The sequence below is a fragment of the Camponotus floridanus genome, unplaced genomic scaffold (assembly GCF_003227725.1).
Source record: "Camponotus floridanus strain SB8 unplaced genomic scaffold, Cflo_v7.5 scaffold107, whole genome shotgun sequence".
In the NCBI taxonomy this organism is placed as follows: Eukaryota; Metazoa; Arthropoda; class Insecta; order Hymenoptera; family Formicidae; genus Camponotus; species Camponotus floridanus.
This window is the reverse complement of record NW_020229223.1, coordinates 85,856-101,387: the sequence shown is the minus strand read 5'-3', so window position 1 is coordinate 101,387 and position 15,532 is coordinate 85,856. Positions and strand designations below refer to the sequence as shown.

Genomic DNA, 15,532 nt, shown 5'->3' with positions numbered 1-15,532 from the left:
TGATGAAGAAAACTATTACTTAAAAAAAGAAAAATAAACTGAGTAATCGCTTTTTTTGGCAGCAGAATGATATTTTTCTCTGTGTAGAGACTTTAAATAATCAAAATTATCTCTCTCTTTGTGTGGCAAAAGAAGTAAAATATATTTTGACCAATTTATATTTAGTTATCTTCATTCAGTTATTTTTATTACAATTTACATCTCCATTTTTGTCTATGCTTTGTTAAATCATTAATTATTTTCACAGCATTAAAAATAAACTGATTTTAAAATAAATGCATGTGTTTTTATCTCTTTATACATTATTTCTCTTTCCATCTAACGTTTAAAATAATGTTTGAAACAATACAAAAAAAAGAATATTTGAGAGTGTCATATAAAATAAAAATTTTTCTAATCATTTTCAAATTTTTTTTTCAATTAATAGTTTTGATTGTAGCATTTGAAATAAAAATCTTTTTTTTGTTTTCTATTATTTTTACAGGTAACATGTATATATATTTGATTTAAACAAGACTATTTAAATTTTTTTTAATAGTTTAAATTTCACATATACTCACCAGAGGCAAATACGCTTTGAAAAATCATTAAAACCAATTAAATTAACAATAATAAAAACCATAGGTGCGCAAATATATCTAGTACTGTAATATAATAATATCATACATGTATATAACGTTATTTTTATTTTACACGATAACACTTATTTGATCCGTAATATGATAAATACAAAGGGCACAAATTTGAAAATCGATTATTACTCATCAAGCATTGAATATTCATAAGAAATAAAGCGAAGCGCTAATATTGGCAAAATATATAAGAGTAAAGAATATACTTTTCCTTCCACGTCCGTGCAATTTAATAAGTTGGATCGTAAATGCGGAAATGCGCAAGGGCGGAGCAGCATGGCATACATCGCGGAAACAAGAATGCATTTGATCCTGCTGCATATGCATACGACATATTTCGAATATGCAAATCGTGCAACGGCGCTAGCAATCTTCTTCAACTGATCGATCTTTCACAAAGGACCTCAAATTGCGGACCTCTCTCATCATTAGTCCCTCGCGAATAATCTTTCTCGAACAACTTTGAGGGACGGTCAAAATCTGTATGCAAAATGACAAATAATGGCAATAATGCACGAAGCGTGAAAAACAGCATTAAAAATAATTTTGATAATATTTCGCGGCTTGTTCCCAGTTTAATTTCGGCCGTGTTATCTCAATGCATCATAGTTGATATACTTTTATAGAGAAAATAAAGAGAGAAATATATAAAGAGAAAAAGGGAGAAAGACTTCATGAAATATACACGATGATTAAAAATTAAAACTATTTCGCTATTAATAACATGAAGCATCTTACGTCGAGAAAAATAAAATGGATTGAAATTACAAATTTAATCTCCCTATTTCGCAGAAAATTTAAAATCAAAATTGAAAAGCTGAAACGTATTATTTCAGATAGGAAAAAGTTGGAAGAAGAAAAGAAAACGATATAAGATTTGACACAAATAATATCGTATGTAAAAGCTTTTAAAAGTAAGAATAATTAAATGCGGTAAAATATTTGCATACGTGCATGTGCAAGGTATCGCATGATTAAGATGAATAAAACAAAATATTTTTATGACTGAATCGTATACTTTTACGCTACTTGCTTTCTACTATCTGGTCACGGCGTCTTTTTTGAAAGCATTTTATAAAGTAGACGAGGCTCGTTTCCATGCAAATACACGAGTTGAAGAAAAAGAAGACAGAAACGATAATAACGCGCGACACAAGATTGAAACAATTGCGACATAATATTCTTTCGGCTGCGAGGACCCCCGATGAAGATGTTGCACAGCTGCAACAACGAATAAATCCAGACAAACCGAAATGCGGCGGAAGGAAGACGAAAAACTCATAGGAGAGAGAAACGCGAGAAACGCGTGTTTTATGGGTTAATAATTTTACCAACTAATTCGTGCGAGTAAATTTTTCTTTCCGTCATAGCTTGTGCCGTCTACCGCGCTGCGCGTATCTTGAGACATATTTTAAAACAATATATGAACAAAATGTATGCCACAATATTTCATTCATTCAAAAAATAAATTTCGTTTTCGCGCGAATGCGCACTATAAAATGCATGTATTCATCCCACCTTAATTTAGATACTTGTAATTTTTGATAAAATAATTACCTACTTGTAATTTGCTGTATATTATTAGTAGACCACTCATAATTACACTTCTAATTAATTACGCTAATTGCTTTAAATTAATGGTAAAGCCTTCACAGAGTCATTTGCTTTATTAGATTTCTGTATAAATTCCATACGATGTATGCGCGCGCGCGCGTGTATAATATGTCACGCTGGCGTGTGTTTCCGCAGATTCCATAAATAAATATTAAAATATACGATTCGCATTTTCTTTTATCCATACGAATATCCGAATGTAATTTTCGCTCTCGCTATTGGAGATATTTATGTCGCGCGCGCGATCTATTCTATACATCGAATGCTATCGGATCGAGACGCTGAAAAATGTAAATTCGAGTTACTCTCGGATCAATTTTAATTCAATAGACCGACAGCGCAGAAAGTTTTCGTAAAGAATGGACGAGAGATGGTCGATCTGTAGCTGCATAAAACTGCAATGAAATGCAAACGAATCGTTGCGGAACAATACGCTTTCCTTTGCAGGGTTTGCAATCCCTCACGTGTGTATAACCGGACCGCGAATCGCGCTACGACGAAAGATTTCGCCGACGTCTTCCAAAAGATCTGGCAAAATCGTTAAGAATCTCTCATCCCGAGTACCGCCGCGAGAACTTTCGGAGAAAATCCAACAACACGAAAGAGAACGACGGAGTTTACTCCGAAAATCGCCTCCGGAGATAGACGCGAAACAGAATTGCTCGGCAAAATGCTATTGCAATCGCCTACGAGAAAAGGAAATTTTTAAAACGGCTTAATAGAACAGGATAATATATATGTGATGAAATTACAAATTCAATTATTTATTTCCATCACATTAAAATGTTAATCTTTCTCGCATTTATATAATACCTACAATATAACTTTGAAATGAAATGAGAATCGATAATGCACGTGTAACAAACAGCATTACACAAATTTGCCATTATTTAAATTTTAAGGACTTTATTAAAAAAAAGAATAAAATGTCAATGTTTTTTTTTTTAAACTCGGCGGTTTTCTATGTCTTGATCATTTTATCGTTAAGAGAATTCGGGAATCAATAATAAAAGTAAAAAAAATAATTGTAGCAATTATTTTTTAAAACATTTCCATAGTTAAAAATTTTTCTTCACAAATCATCTCTCTTGGGAAAGTTTTAAATACTGTTTCAAGAGTTTTGATCAATTTAAAAAATCAATCGGCGTATAATAAAAAAATCATCATGATTTCAGATATTTTATTAATTGACAAAACTCTATATTTTGACATGTCAAAAATTAAAGTAAAACATGAGAATTTACGAAGACATTTGGCAATTTTATAAGATTCTTTGGAAATGAGTCAAAACTTATCAATTATAATATATCAGAACTCTGAAATGTTATGTTTAGCTACTCTCATCTCTTCTCTGGAAAAATATTATACAATAATATAAAAGAACCATGCAATAACATTTTGCACGGCGTGAATGTGACGAATGAAAAGAATTAATCTCGCTGTTCGATGCGACATTTGGTAACTTCTTTCATCGGCGAAAGAACTGTACCCCTCATCAAAAACATTTCTCAGACCGAGAACAATTCCATTCCAGAGCGCGAATCCGAGCGTACATCACAGTCAAACAAGAAGCATATAAACCAGCGAGGGAGCGGAATGGAAAAAGAAGGGAACAGGAGAAAGGAGAAAAAGAGAAAAGAAAGATGTAACGGAGAAAATTGCCGCCAACGGAAGTGCGCCTCGACATGTGTGAGCTTTCGATCCCGAAATATCGACAATTTTCTCCGAGTATGATATCTGTTGCAGACGTTGTAGAAAAATGAAGTAAGCCTTTCAATTGTCCAAAAGAAAATGAACCGGATTAGAAAACTCCAAATTCGTAAGAAACTATCTCTGTTTGCGATTTAATATAACCTAGCCGCTCTCGAATTAATATCGACCAGCCTTTTAGGAATTTCATCGAGACTAGCAGGCTCAGCGGAATGTTAGAAACGCACTTTAGCTGTATTAATTTAAAAAAATAAAAAGAAATGCAAGTTGTACATAAAATATATACAATTTTATATTATACATAAATATCTAAAACATTATCATGTTTGTATTTAATTTGACGTTTCAGAAAAATTATTTGCAAATATAGATTTAAATTTAGAAACTACTGCCTCCCGCTTTCGATTTAATTTGATCAATGTTCAATGTCTTGCGACAAATATAAATTTTACTCGAATTAGAGAAGAAGAGAATAAAATATTAATGTTATAAAGTTTCATTTCAAAGCCCCGTGTATTTAAAATAGGCGCTCGCTCGGACGTCGACACGAAATCATCAGATAGCTGAATATAAGAAATACGATGATGTAATGGAGAGTATTCGACAAGAATTAAATGGGGATTTTGAAATTTTCTTGTGGTATACAGGTACATAAACATGGAAAGCATGCGATACATCGGAGCGTAATGCCGTGAGATTTAGTATCGATCGAAGAAAGTGTTATATCATAAGTGCTATATCATAAGAAAGTGTTATAGCTATTAAATGCTATTTTACAATGGAAAAAGTAAACGTTTCGTACCTACGAATAATTCAACTAATTTTTCGCGCTCTTGAAACTTTTTCATGTTACTTATTCTAAAGCACATTTTTTTCTCACACATACACATTATGAATTACTAATTTTATTAAAGTCATTGTACGTGTATACGTTGCTATAAAGTTGCACTCAATATCTCAAATTTCTGCAATTTTTTGATCAATTTATTTTCCATCATTATGTAATTAATATATTGTACTAGAGATATTTCTGATTGTTAAAAATATTTCAAATGACAGACAAGAATGAAGAACGCAATTCAAACGACGACATTCGAATCATTTTTGGCCAATTAACCGACCAAGCATACTTGATGCAGAATGCAGTTATCGGAAAGTTCAATATTGGCTTCCGACAGCGAGTTGGATATTCAGCGGAGACGAATGTCGACGAACAAAGATGCGGAGAGAGAACTTTTAAAGTCGGTTTGTCGAGCTCCGCACGGCACGATACAATATTCTGATTATCAATTTGTATTCGAGAACCGTCACGGTCTCGTCCTGAGGCTCATTATCAGCAATATTGACATTTTTGTTTTACAAAATACCTTTCTTTATACGAATATTATACATTCAAACAATTTTCATAAAAAAAGATACAGAAAATATTTCTCAACTTTTCAAAAATTATTTTTAATTACATTTCCCAATACACGTGTGTTTTTCTCCAATTAATCATATTATTACATATAATTACAAGGTCTCGAAGAATTTTTTCCTCTTTGGTAATATTAAAAGAGAATTTATAATCTATAAAATAAAAGTTTCATTTTTACCTACTATAAAGACAACAATGTATGTCAAATAGAATTATTTGTATACAAATAACTTCCTCGTATAGACTAGTATTCGTAGTTGAAAAAATTGTTCAACATGCTTATGCGCATGTAAATTGTCTTCTCATTCAAAATTTATAAATGTTTATACATTGTTGAGATAGCGTTCAAAATCTTGCGTCATGTTGCGTGAGATGATAATGAAAAGAACGAGTAACAAAAGACAAGGTTTAGAAACTGAACGGCAAGTTCAGTTATGACTATCAGGAGAACGCTTTCGATATTGGTTGCTGGCTTCTCTCTCCCCCCTTTCTTCCATCCTAGTCTGAATATGTAATAAGACACGAGTGTCCACGCGAAAGCTGTACAGCGTATAAGGTAGAACGAGTAAAGGGTATTAGAATAGTAAGAGAGACCGAGAGAGAGAGAGAGAGAGAGAGAGAGAGAGAATCTATCGAGGGCTAGTTTATTAGCCATTAGGGTAGGACCAGCTCACGGAATATTGTCCGGGTAGCATATATACGCGAGTGCCGATCGCAGTCGCACAAGCTGCAACCAGCTGCAGCCCGTCTGCTTCCGAAGGGTGGAAAATTGAAATCGAACCTCCGCCACGCAAACGGTCGAATGTACTCGCGCGACTCGTGACATTAGAGAGAGAGAGCGAATTCCTTACACCCAATAACTTGTATTTGGTATGTAATTCCGCGCGTCGTATTATATAATTTTTTTCTCTCATCGATATAATACAATGAAATATTTGTGTTTCGAGAATATATAAACTTTATTTGTGTATAAAATATATAATTATCTCAAATGAATCACCCAACAAATATAAAGAAAAGATAAAATAGATATATAACTTATATTATTTACATATTTATAAAAATTTAAATTGAATAAATTTGTTGCCTGTGCGATAAAAAAAATATTTTCCCCTGATACATCTCTCTTTCTCTCTCTTTAAAAAGATTTTTTTCCTTTAGTTTTTAAAATTGAAAAGTCACGATTACTTTCTTAATCGAGTAACGCCTTTATAATTTTATCTTACAGTTTTCTAGTTTCGAAAACGATAGAACGCATAATCCAAAGCTAAAACATTATAAAAATGTCCGGCAATATCTAGCAGCTGGATATCTATCGCACGAACGCATAGATATCCGGAAACGTGGATCATATCTTTAAAATATTTTATTACGCGGACATAAATTTTCTTTCGGAACAGAACCATTGTTGCAGGAAATGTGTGACGACGAAAGAACGCCGAAAGCAGAAAAGCAAGAACGACAGAATCAATATTGGTCGCTCCTGATATTTGTTTGGGATGCGACTGGGAAACGGATTGTGTGCAGGTACCCAACCAACAGAATGAAAAGGACACAATCTCAATCGATTTGGGACAAAGATCTTTTCGTCTAATCGAAAACGTCGTCGTTCTCGATCGACCGTCAACTATAAATATTGAGAAGCTGATTGCGAGTGATAAATGATTGCGCAACGCGAGAAGAAAATATCTCAATTGTATATTTTGATAAGATAATCGTATACTTTTATGTATGTGAGTGCGAGTATATATATATATATATATATATATATATATATATATATACATCTTTTTTTTCTCACATGCGCGAATTTAATATTTGAAATGCTTATTTAAACGTCCATAATGGCAATCGTTATTTTGTAAACCGCATAAATGAAAAGTAGGTATAATAAATTGAAAGTATAGGACTACATGCGATATAACAAAAATAGATATCAAAGAAATAGAACATAAAACATAATTAGTAGTAAAATAAAAATGAATAATATAGTAGATTAAAATGAAAAATGTTTTTCTAGAGATATACATATATGTATAATATTTTCTAGCAAGTTGACACGCGAAACATCATTTTAACATACACAATCAAATAAAACAACTGTATACATGTGTAAAAATTTAATTAGCTATATTGCACTTTTTTCTAAATTCTCCATAACATGTTATTTTATTCTCACTCTGTTAAAAAATTAGCAAAGCAAACGTGGCGCTTCTATTGTATTTTTTATACTTGTTTCTATGCGCTGAAAATGAAGTAGCTTCAATATCTCACAGATATCTCAGTGGTAATATATTTTTGAGTGTTTTCGCCGGGAAATGCACGCGATCCGCAACAAAGAAGCTGCCAAATTGGGTTAGCGAAACGAGCGAGGAAACCAGAAGCTACCGATCGCGGTTAGAATGGGCGGAATTGATAGCGATCTTAATTAAAATTAGGGGGTTACCGGGACCGTCGCGTAACGCTTTCGCGAGTCGCCTCGGTCGGCTCCCATTCGCGTCGGTCCCGATTTGCATAACAGTAAAGATCCCGGGGATCGCACTTTATATGCCGAGAGATGTGTTACGCGCGACCGTTAACTTGGGCGATTTCATTAACGCGATGCGCCTACCTACTATGCTGGCGAATCTACCGCGACCCATTCCGAAATTACGATACAACGATCGCGTTGTATTGTTGCGTCTTTCCAAAGTTTCACTTTTTTATACCACTATATGTATTATATTTATAAAACGTGCACACACACATCGCATCTAAATCTAATCGTATTTAGACTATATGTAAAATTATTTTAAATTTATTTTTTATCCTAACGAATTATTAATTTTCTTTCATCGACTCGGGATCGGCTTAATGTAAAGATGCTCGGTGAATTTACAGTCGCACTATTGGCATCTTTAAACGACAGACTCTAGAAATATTTAACTAAAAACCGTCTCTATACGCTTGAAAAGAGAATAGCTTTTTTCTCGCAAAGTGCATCAAATATTTTCAAATAATGCAATTTAGATCGATGCATTCGCGATTGGATTTCGTGTGTATGGATTAGCTGTAATTTATTTATAACACACACACATATATATATATATATATATATATATATATATAAATTATAAACAAAACGAAACTAGTAGATCGCTTCGATCGTCACACGAAATTCAATCGTTAATAAAATAAACTATATAAAAATAAATAAAAAATAAAAAATATATTTATTGCGGCAGCGAGAGAGAAATTGCGATAAATTGCACAAAGTATTAATATATAGCAAAGTAAATTGATAATTTTTCGCACAGTTAAATTGTCGTGCAATATTCACAGCTCTCTTTGACTTTTCGGTTTATTTTAGCAATTCTGTCGACGAAAATTTCACAAACTAATATACCGACTTGCTTATATTTCAAAACTTTTTTCATAAATTAATTTCTACGCAAAATTATATCACTAATTACCCTTATTTCCTAATTGCTTTCTCTCTCTCTCTCGCTCCCACACTTTTCTCAACTTTTTGCAACTTTTTGCACAATTCTGTCAAAGAAAACATGTCACAAGCTATTCAGAACACGCGGTAACCCGGTTACGTCAGAATTGTTCTCATATTTAGATGTAATCGTGACAGAAATATTCCCATGCGTGATTGCTCTACGTGTTATTCGGGCATACTTTAGTGAGCCGGTAAAGCGCGAAACTACGAATTCAACACGGTCATATAAATGATTCTTGGCACGCGAATTGGGAATGAAGTGGAGCATGAAGCTCGAGAAGATGCTTTCACGTTTGGCGTTCGCCAATGGGACCGATATTCCTCGTTCTTTGTCTCACACGATATAGATGATAATGCCGTCGAAAGCCCAACGTGTCCCGTGACTCTAATCTACATGTTATTGGCTAGGTAAGTTGTCAGACAACAGTGAGACGAGTTTAATAACACAACTCTACAGAATGAAAAAGCCACTTGCTCTCTAATGCACTAACGTGTATATTTTCTTTATTTCATGCAAAAGAGAGAGAGAGAGAAAAGTTTGATTTTATATACATATATAATATCTTTATATTATATATGTGTATATTTACTACTCGGAAACAAATATGCGCGCGAATAAAATTCTTTTAGAGGTGCAAAAAATTTTATTTTCCAGAATGCGATTTTCACGCGATGATAATTGAATACTATGAAAATTGCGCAATGCTTCGCTATCAATTAGCAATTATTATCGCGCTTTGCTTACCAATGCACGACGTACACTGCAACATTTCGCGTTTGCTGACATTACTTGTGGTATTACATTAAATTAAATTATCCATACATTATTCATCAGCTCCAAAGACGAAATTGTGGAGAAACAGGCATGTAGCCCACAGCAAACTACTCAAGCATAACAATCATTGTTATTACAGATCCGCCTTACCTAATGATATGAAAAGCCCTTTGAGATGAAAGATAATATGTTAATCTCGATAGTAGGTTCTAAGTCATTGTACTGAAAGGCCCAAAGGACCTTTATTCACACGACCGCGAATTTCTTGTAATTTGATTAAATTACAAATATATATATATATATATAGGATAATTCAATTTTTACAAATGCAAAAATTACATATCAGTGTCTTGTATTAAAAATCGAAGACCTTTTCGTCGCGATATAATATTTACTTATTACATATATATATATATATATATATATATATATATATATATATTATTTTATAATAACAATCATTTGTTACAATTCATGTTAACTTATATATATGTTTAGATAAAAAAAATCAGTATAGCTTTATGTTATATAAATTACTTTTCTCGAAAAGTAAAATTCGATTAACAATAAATATAAATTTATTCCTCATTTCTCATTTTTTTCACTTTCTCATCGAATGTGTCATACTTTACATCTCACGCAGAGCAATAAAATAATAGTCTCATAAATTAAATGCGTCGCACTAAATAAAAATTATCGTGCACAATTTAAGTATAAATAAATTTTATATGCATCTGCAACTTTATGTGATAATAATCGAACGGATATCACGCGAAATAATTGCGCTAATACGATATGAAAAAAACCTACATATCTTTGAATAGTGTAAACTAAAAATTAATAATTTATGTATATGTATCGACAACTTTCTTGCTACCCTGCGAAAAACTTCTTATCGCAAACTCGCCGTTTAATAATTCATATATCCTGCAATGCAATCTAAATGTTTGCGAGATCCTTGCTTTCACGATGTCATAATGCATCATCTTTCATTAACGATCATATAGCCGCGCATTCGAGACTCTCTATTAAAAACTTTATTTATACACTTTAAAGATTCACTATTATACGATACTTAACAAAAAACTGCAGCTTGCATACATTTTATTTATCTCTCACCCTTCTTCAACGTCGAACTCGACATCGATATATACTTTATCCGTACAAGTAATCAAAATCATAATTGCATTCGTGTATTTGCTGGAAAAAAATAATACGCGAGCCATTCATTAATACATCTCACAAAATTAATGCGTACGAGATATTTTTAAAATATCTGGCTATATTTTACGAGCATAATCTATGCTTCATATCGAAAAGTCATATGATTACAATTTTGAAAATGCTTCAGGACAACGTTGACAAAATATACTAAATATGACATTTTTTAATACACCTTTGATAGTTTACTATGATATGAGATATGTACATTTGCTAAAGAGAATGATTCTCTTTCGTTTTTTTAACGATGTAATTATGTAATTATTATATATCTCTTAAATCTTTACGATACGAATAAAAATATGCTCTTGAAGTTTGGCCCCTCATTTTATTTGGCCTCATCATTTTTAACTATGTTAGCATAGTTGTATTAATATTTGTGATATTAATATCATTGGCTATATTCTTCGGCAGATATGTTTTAGCTTTTACGCGCCAGTCCACCGAGCATTCGACGGGTCGCAATTTCGATTGAAATTTCTCGCGTCGATTAAATGATTCGCAGCTCTTCGTCATTTTATTTAACACGAATAAATGGGTATACCGCCCGCGTACTTTTACGAGAGCGCAAAAAGAATCGGAAGAATAACGTACGAACCGGAAGCGAGCAGACGAGAGTATCGACGATGCGAACGCGCTAATTGAATCGTTTTGCGTGTGTCGTTCGCGCCGGTGATACCGACGAATTTAACGGCCGATTACGCGTCACGCCACTGAACGGGAACGTAATACATCTCTCGTGCATGGATACCCGTGCGGATCGAACCATCATCGGCACTCGTAAATTCGATCTCTTGTTTCGTCGCGTCGAGGAAGATCATACGAATCTTCATGCTTTGGCTCGTGTGCGCATCTACGATGTGCGCATCTTTTCGCACGTGTCGAGGCTTTTCAATTATTCATCGCGCAAACGCGATCGTGCTTGCTCCTTTCGGCGAAAGGATTTACACGTGGAATAAAGCAATGTACATACAAGTGGAGTTCTTATACACGCCTGGTCATATTCAAAGGGGTTACACCCGTGCGTACGAAATTTTTAATAATTTTTTATCTTCCAATATAAAAATTTCCAAAAGATTCAAAAGATTCGATAGATTTTTACAACTATCATTCTATGTGTACGCACCAATAGTATCGATAAAAGATACGATTGCAACAAATACGATATATGTATAAATTTCTTTTGTTCCGATAAATGTTTGAATATTAAGTAAAGCATCGATAATTTTTTCGGCAAACGATATCATTATTGCGATATCACATCGCTACGAAATGTCGATCGTCGCATTATCATCAATGGCGAAATGTCAGCCGTGTAATGATAACGCGTACATGCGGGATAGCGGCAGATCGCGTGAACGCACGGTATAAACCAAATCGTATACATGTATTATTCGCGCTCTTGTGTATGTGCAAAGCCGCAACCATTATAAACGCAACGTTTAATTTGCGCGAAACTGTCAATAAAGGAATATTACCGGATATAATTAAATCGAGCAAACAAACTCCGAATGTCATCAAAATTTAAGTCGCCGACGTTGGGGCATTTACTAACTAATTTAATGTCGATCGAATTAATCATCGGTAATTTATTCGTCCTTTGCTTCACGTCATTTCATCGAGACTTTATACGATTGTACGATGTATATTGTATATAAAGAATTCCAAAGCTGTTAAAAGCTCTTACATCGCGCCCATTTTCTGCGAGCTACGCACGCGTGCGCGCGCGCGCGCGCAGAAAATGACGATGCAAACGCTGCGCTGCTTAAATATAAATCCCTTCTCTTCTCTATCGCAATCTATCAGTGCGCGTCAGCCGTCGCGCCTTCGCGCGCTAGCGAATTTATCGTAGCGTGTATCTATACACACGATACGGCGAGCCGCCCGCCCGATATAACCAATCTGCTGCCCGGCAGAATGCAGTGGCCAAAGCGCCAATAAATATGGATGGAGTAGTAATAAATTATGGCTGGAAAAGACGATTAGGATGCGGCTATAAATTATCATGGATATATCGCGCGGCCTATGCGACCGTGCCTTATGGCCATCCCACATGTCCAATAATATGGATATTTTTCGGCCTTTAATCCGTTTAACCGCGAATATTTGTCCCTTTTTAATTCGTTCGTCTCTCGATTTCTCGATATTTTTATTTTGTCGTGCCGTTAGCGCGATATTTATCGTTATCGGCAAAAATAGAGAATCTCGTTATAAAAACATTTTCTCCTTTTTATCTTATCTACACCCAGAAGGCATATCCGAGCTATTTTTATTATACGTATATACACACATCAGAAACTTTGAATTTTTATCCGTTTCGGTGTCGGTCCAAAAAATTCTTACCTTTCGCAAAATGCAAAATATTTATTTTCGGTAGTATTAATGTAATTTTGCAAAAAACATTCCAATTATAAAAGTAAAAAGATTACAAAAAAAATAGTAAAAACATGCCCTTGATATTTTTACGATAAAACTTTTTCTCAAATATATAAATTATTCAATTTAAGATACAATTTTTTCTAGAAAATTAAGCATTAATGATATAAATTCGTTTAATATTCATAAAAAAGGCGAAATAATGTGTAATCGAGAAACGAAAAAAAAAATTCCTTCGAGCCGGATTTGAACCAGCGACCTATGGATGGCTTCCAAATCTATTCAACGATCAACTACAGTCCACCGCTCTACCAACTGAGCTATCGAAGGTTACACGTACGACGTGAAATTTAACCTTCAGAAAGAATCGTTACACGATCTCGATTTAATCTTTACTTTTAGGCAACATTTCAATGTTTGTAAAAATTTCGCAATATGCCTCTCACACAAGATTAATCTAAATATGAATGTCATCGAATAATATTGTACATACACCGATATTAAATTTATAAAGCACAAATAAAATAATTAGACATTACTACGTGTTAAACACACATACGCCCTTGCATCGCAAAGCACGTTAATTCTTTCCAGTGCTTTCTGCGCGAGATATCTTCTCTTGAGAATAATATAATTAATAAATAAGTAAATTTCGCAAAAAATTCTCGTAAGACTTATCGCTTTATTGAAATACATTTATTCATAAAATTCTACAACAGATTTCGCGGGCAAAAATGATTTTGCAACACATCTTGAGCATCTTGTGTCACGTGTGTGTGTGTATATACGTATATATACAGCTGACTGAATCGCGACAGGGCAAGCCCAGGTAAAGTTAGATGATAAATATACGAACGGCCGTACATTGGCCATTTAACGCGCGAACACGCGCGAATCACCATCGTGAAACGATCGCGTCGAAAATGTAAATTTCGCAGTAGCGCGATGAAGAAAAATTACGCTCCGTAGAAATCATATACGATCATTTAATTCTAATCTAATCTGTGAAAAGCGACTCACCAAGGTCTGCTCCGTTCAATGTCAATCGTTGTCCTCGTCCTGCTCGGCTGCGCCAAAGATGCAGAAGGCTTTCGATGCTAGGTCGTCACGTTGCGTCACGACCCACTTTGATCGGATACCCGCGAAAACGTCGCTGTACTCGCACGTTCACGTTCACGTTCACGTTCATATCAATGCGTCACGTCAAAACTCTCGGCTGCATCGCGCAACAAACTATAGACACACGCGCAAAATGGCGGACTACTCGATACGTCATTTAGATTCTCAGCTCCGTCGCTAGATGGCGCGAATCAAAATATACTCGCGGCGACATCTATTAAACGTCATCGAAACTTATTCTCTCCCCTCGAATCTTTTATACTCTGCGCAAGGTGCTAATTTGCCTTCTTGGCTAAAGTTTTATCAAATAGATCTTGTTGCGCTTTGGCAAAAGAAAAATAATAGCGCGCGATGGCAATTTCAAGGAAACTAGTCGCGGAATCTATTCCGGATCGAGAGTTTGTCTCGATATCCGCGTATATCGTCGGTATATTATCGCCAATGATGGTAAACGTAAGGGTTTACGTAATAACGATATACGTATACACGTGTTTTACGAGCTCACACAAGACACATCGCAATAGTTTGTTACATGTAAACGAGATTCACACTTTAAATAATAATAATCGCGAAAAATATGAGACACTTTAGCTGCGGCTTTACACGAACCGTCGCGCTTTTTGTACAACGCGCTTTACACTGTGATATTGTACTCTTTTATTTCCTAGCTTCTCGTTAATTTCTCGAGAGGGCGTTAATGTAAAGTGGCGCAAACTTTACGCTATTAACGTCCTCTCGAGAAATTAACGAGAAGCTAGGAAACAAAAGGGTACAACAGTACAAAAGTACAATAGTACAATATACATATCACCTATCGAAGCGTGTCGTAAACTCGTAAATACAAAGCAACGTATGAATCCCGATGTCCGGTGCGTCTATAAAGGTATATAAAAGGTATATAAAAGATATATAAAAGTCTGTAATCCTTGATTTATACGGATTTTATCGGAATGAAGTAAAAATTTCTTGAGAGAGAGAGAGAGATGGACAGAATTAGAATACCTATTTATCACATTCTGTAATGAACTTGCCGTCTCGCCGTATCGACATATTTTTTCCGCCGAAATAAAGCCCTTTTTACGTTTACGTCAAATTAAGTTTATCGTACATGCTACATGGAAAAATGGCCTTATTTCTACAACGGTTAAATTTTAATTGTTATGATAATTCATCCCACATTCGAT

At 34.3% G+C, this 15,532-nt stretch overlaps 1 protein-coding gene and 1 non-coding gene across 3 annotated transcripts in view; both read right to left on the bottom strand.

The window, feature by feature from the left end:
- LOC105252255 (von Hippel-Lindau disease tumor suppressor) overlaps positions 1-14,953 on the bottom strand; it is a 43,378-nt gene extending 28,425 nt beyond the window's left edge. The window contains exon 1 of one of the 2 annotated variants that reach the window (XM_025411992.1): positions 14,250-14,953. The gene's annotated coding sequence lies outside the window, so the exon portion shown is untranslated. The remainder of the gene's footprint in view (positions 1-14,249) is intronic. The other variant, XM_011259570.3, reaches the window with a different exon arrangement.
- On the bottom strand, positions 13,461-13,559 carry Trnay-gua. The gene is made up of 2 exons: positions 13,523-13,559; positions 13,461-13,496 (listed from the first exon to the last, which is right to left on the bottom strand). It is a non-coding gene; the product is annotated as a tRNA-Tyr (tRNA).
- Positions 14,954-15,532: the final 579 nt, after the last annotated feature.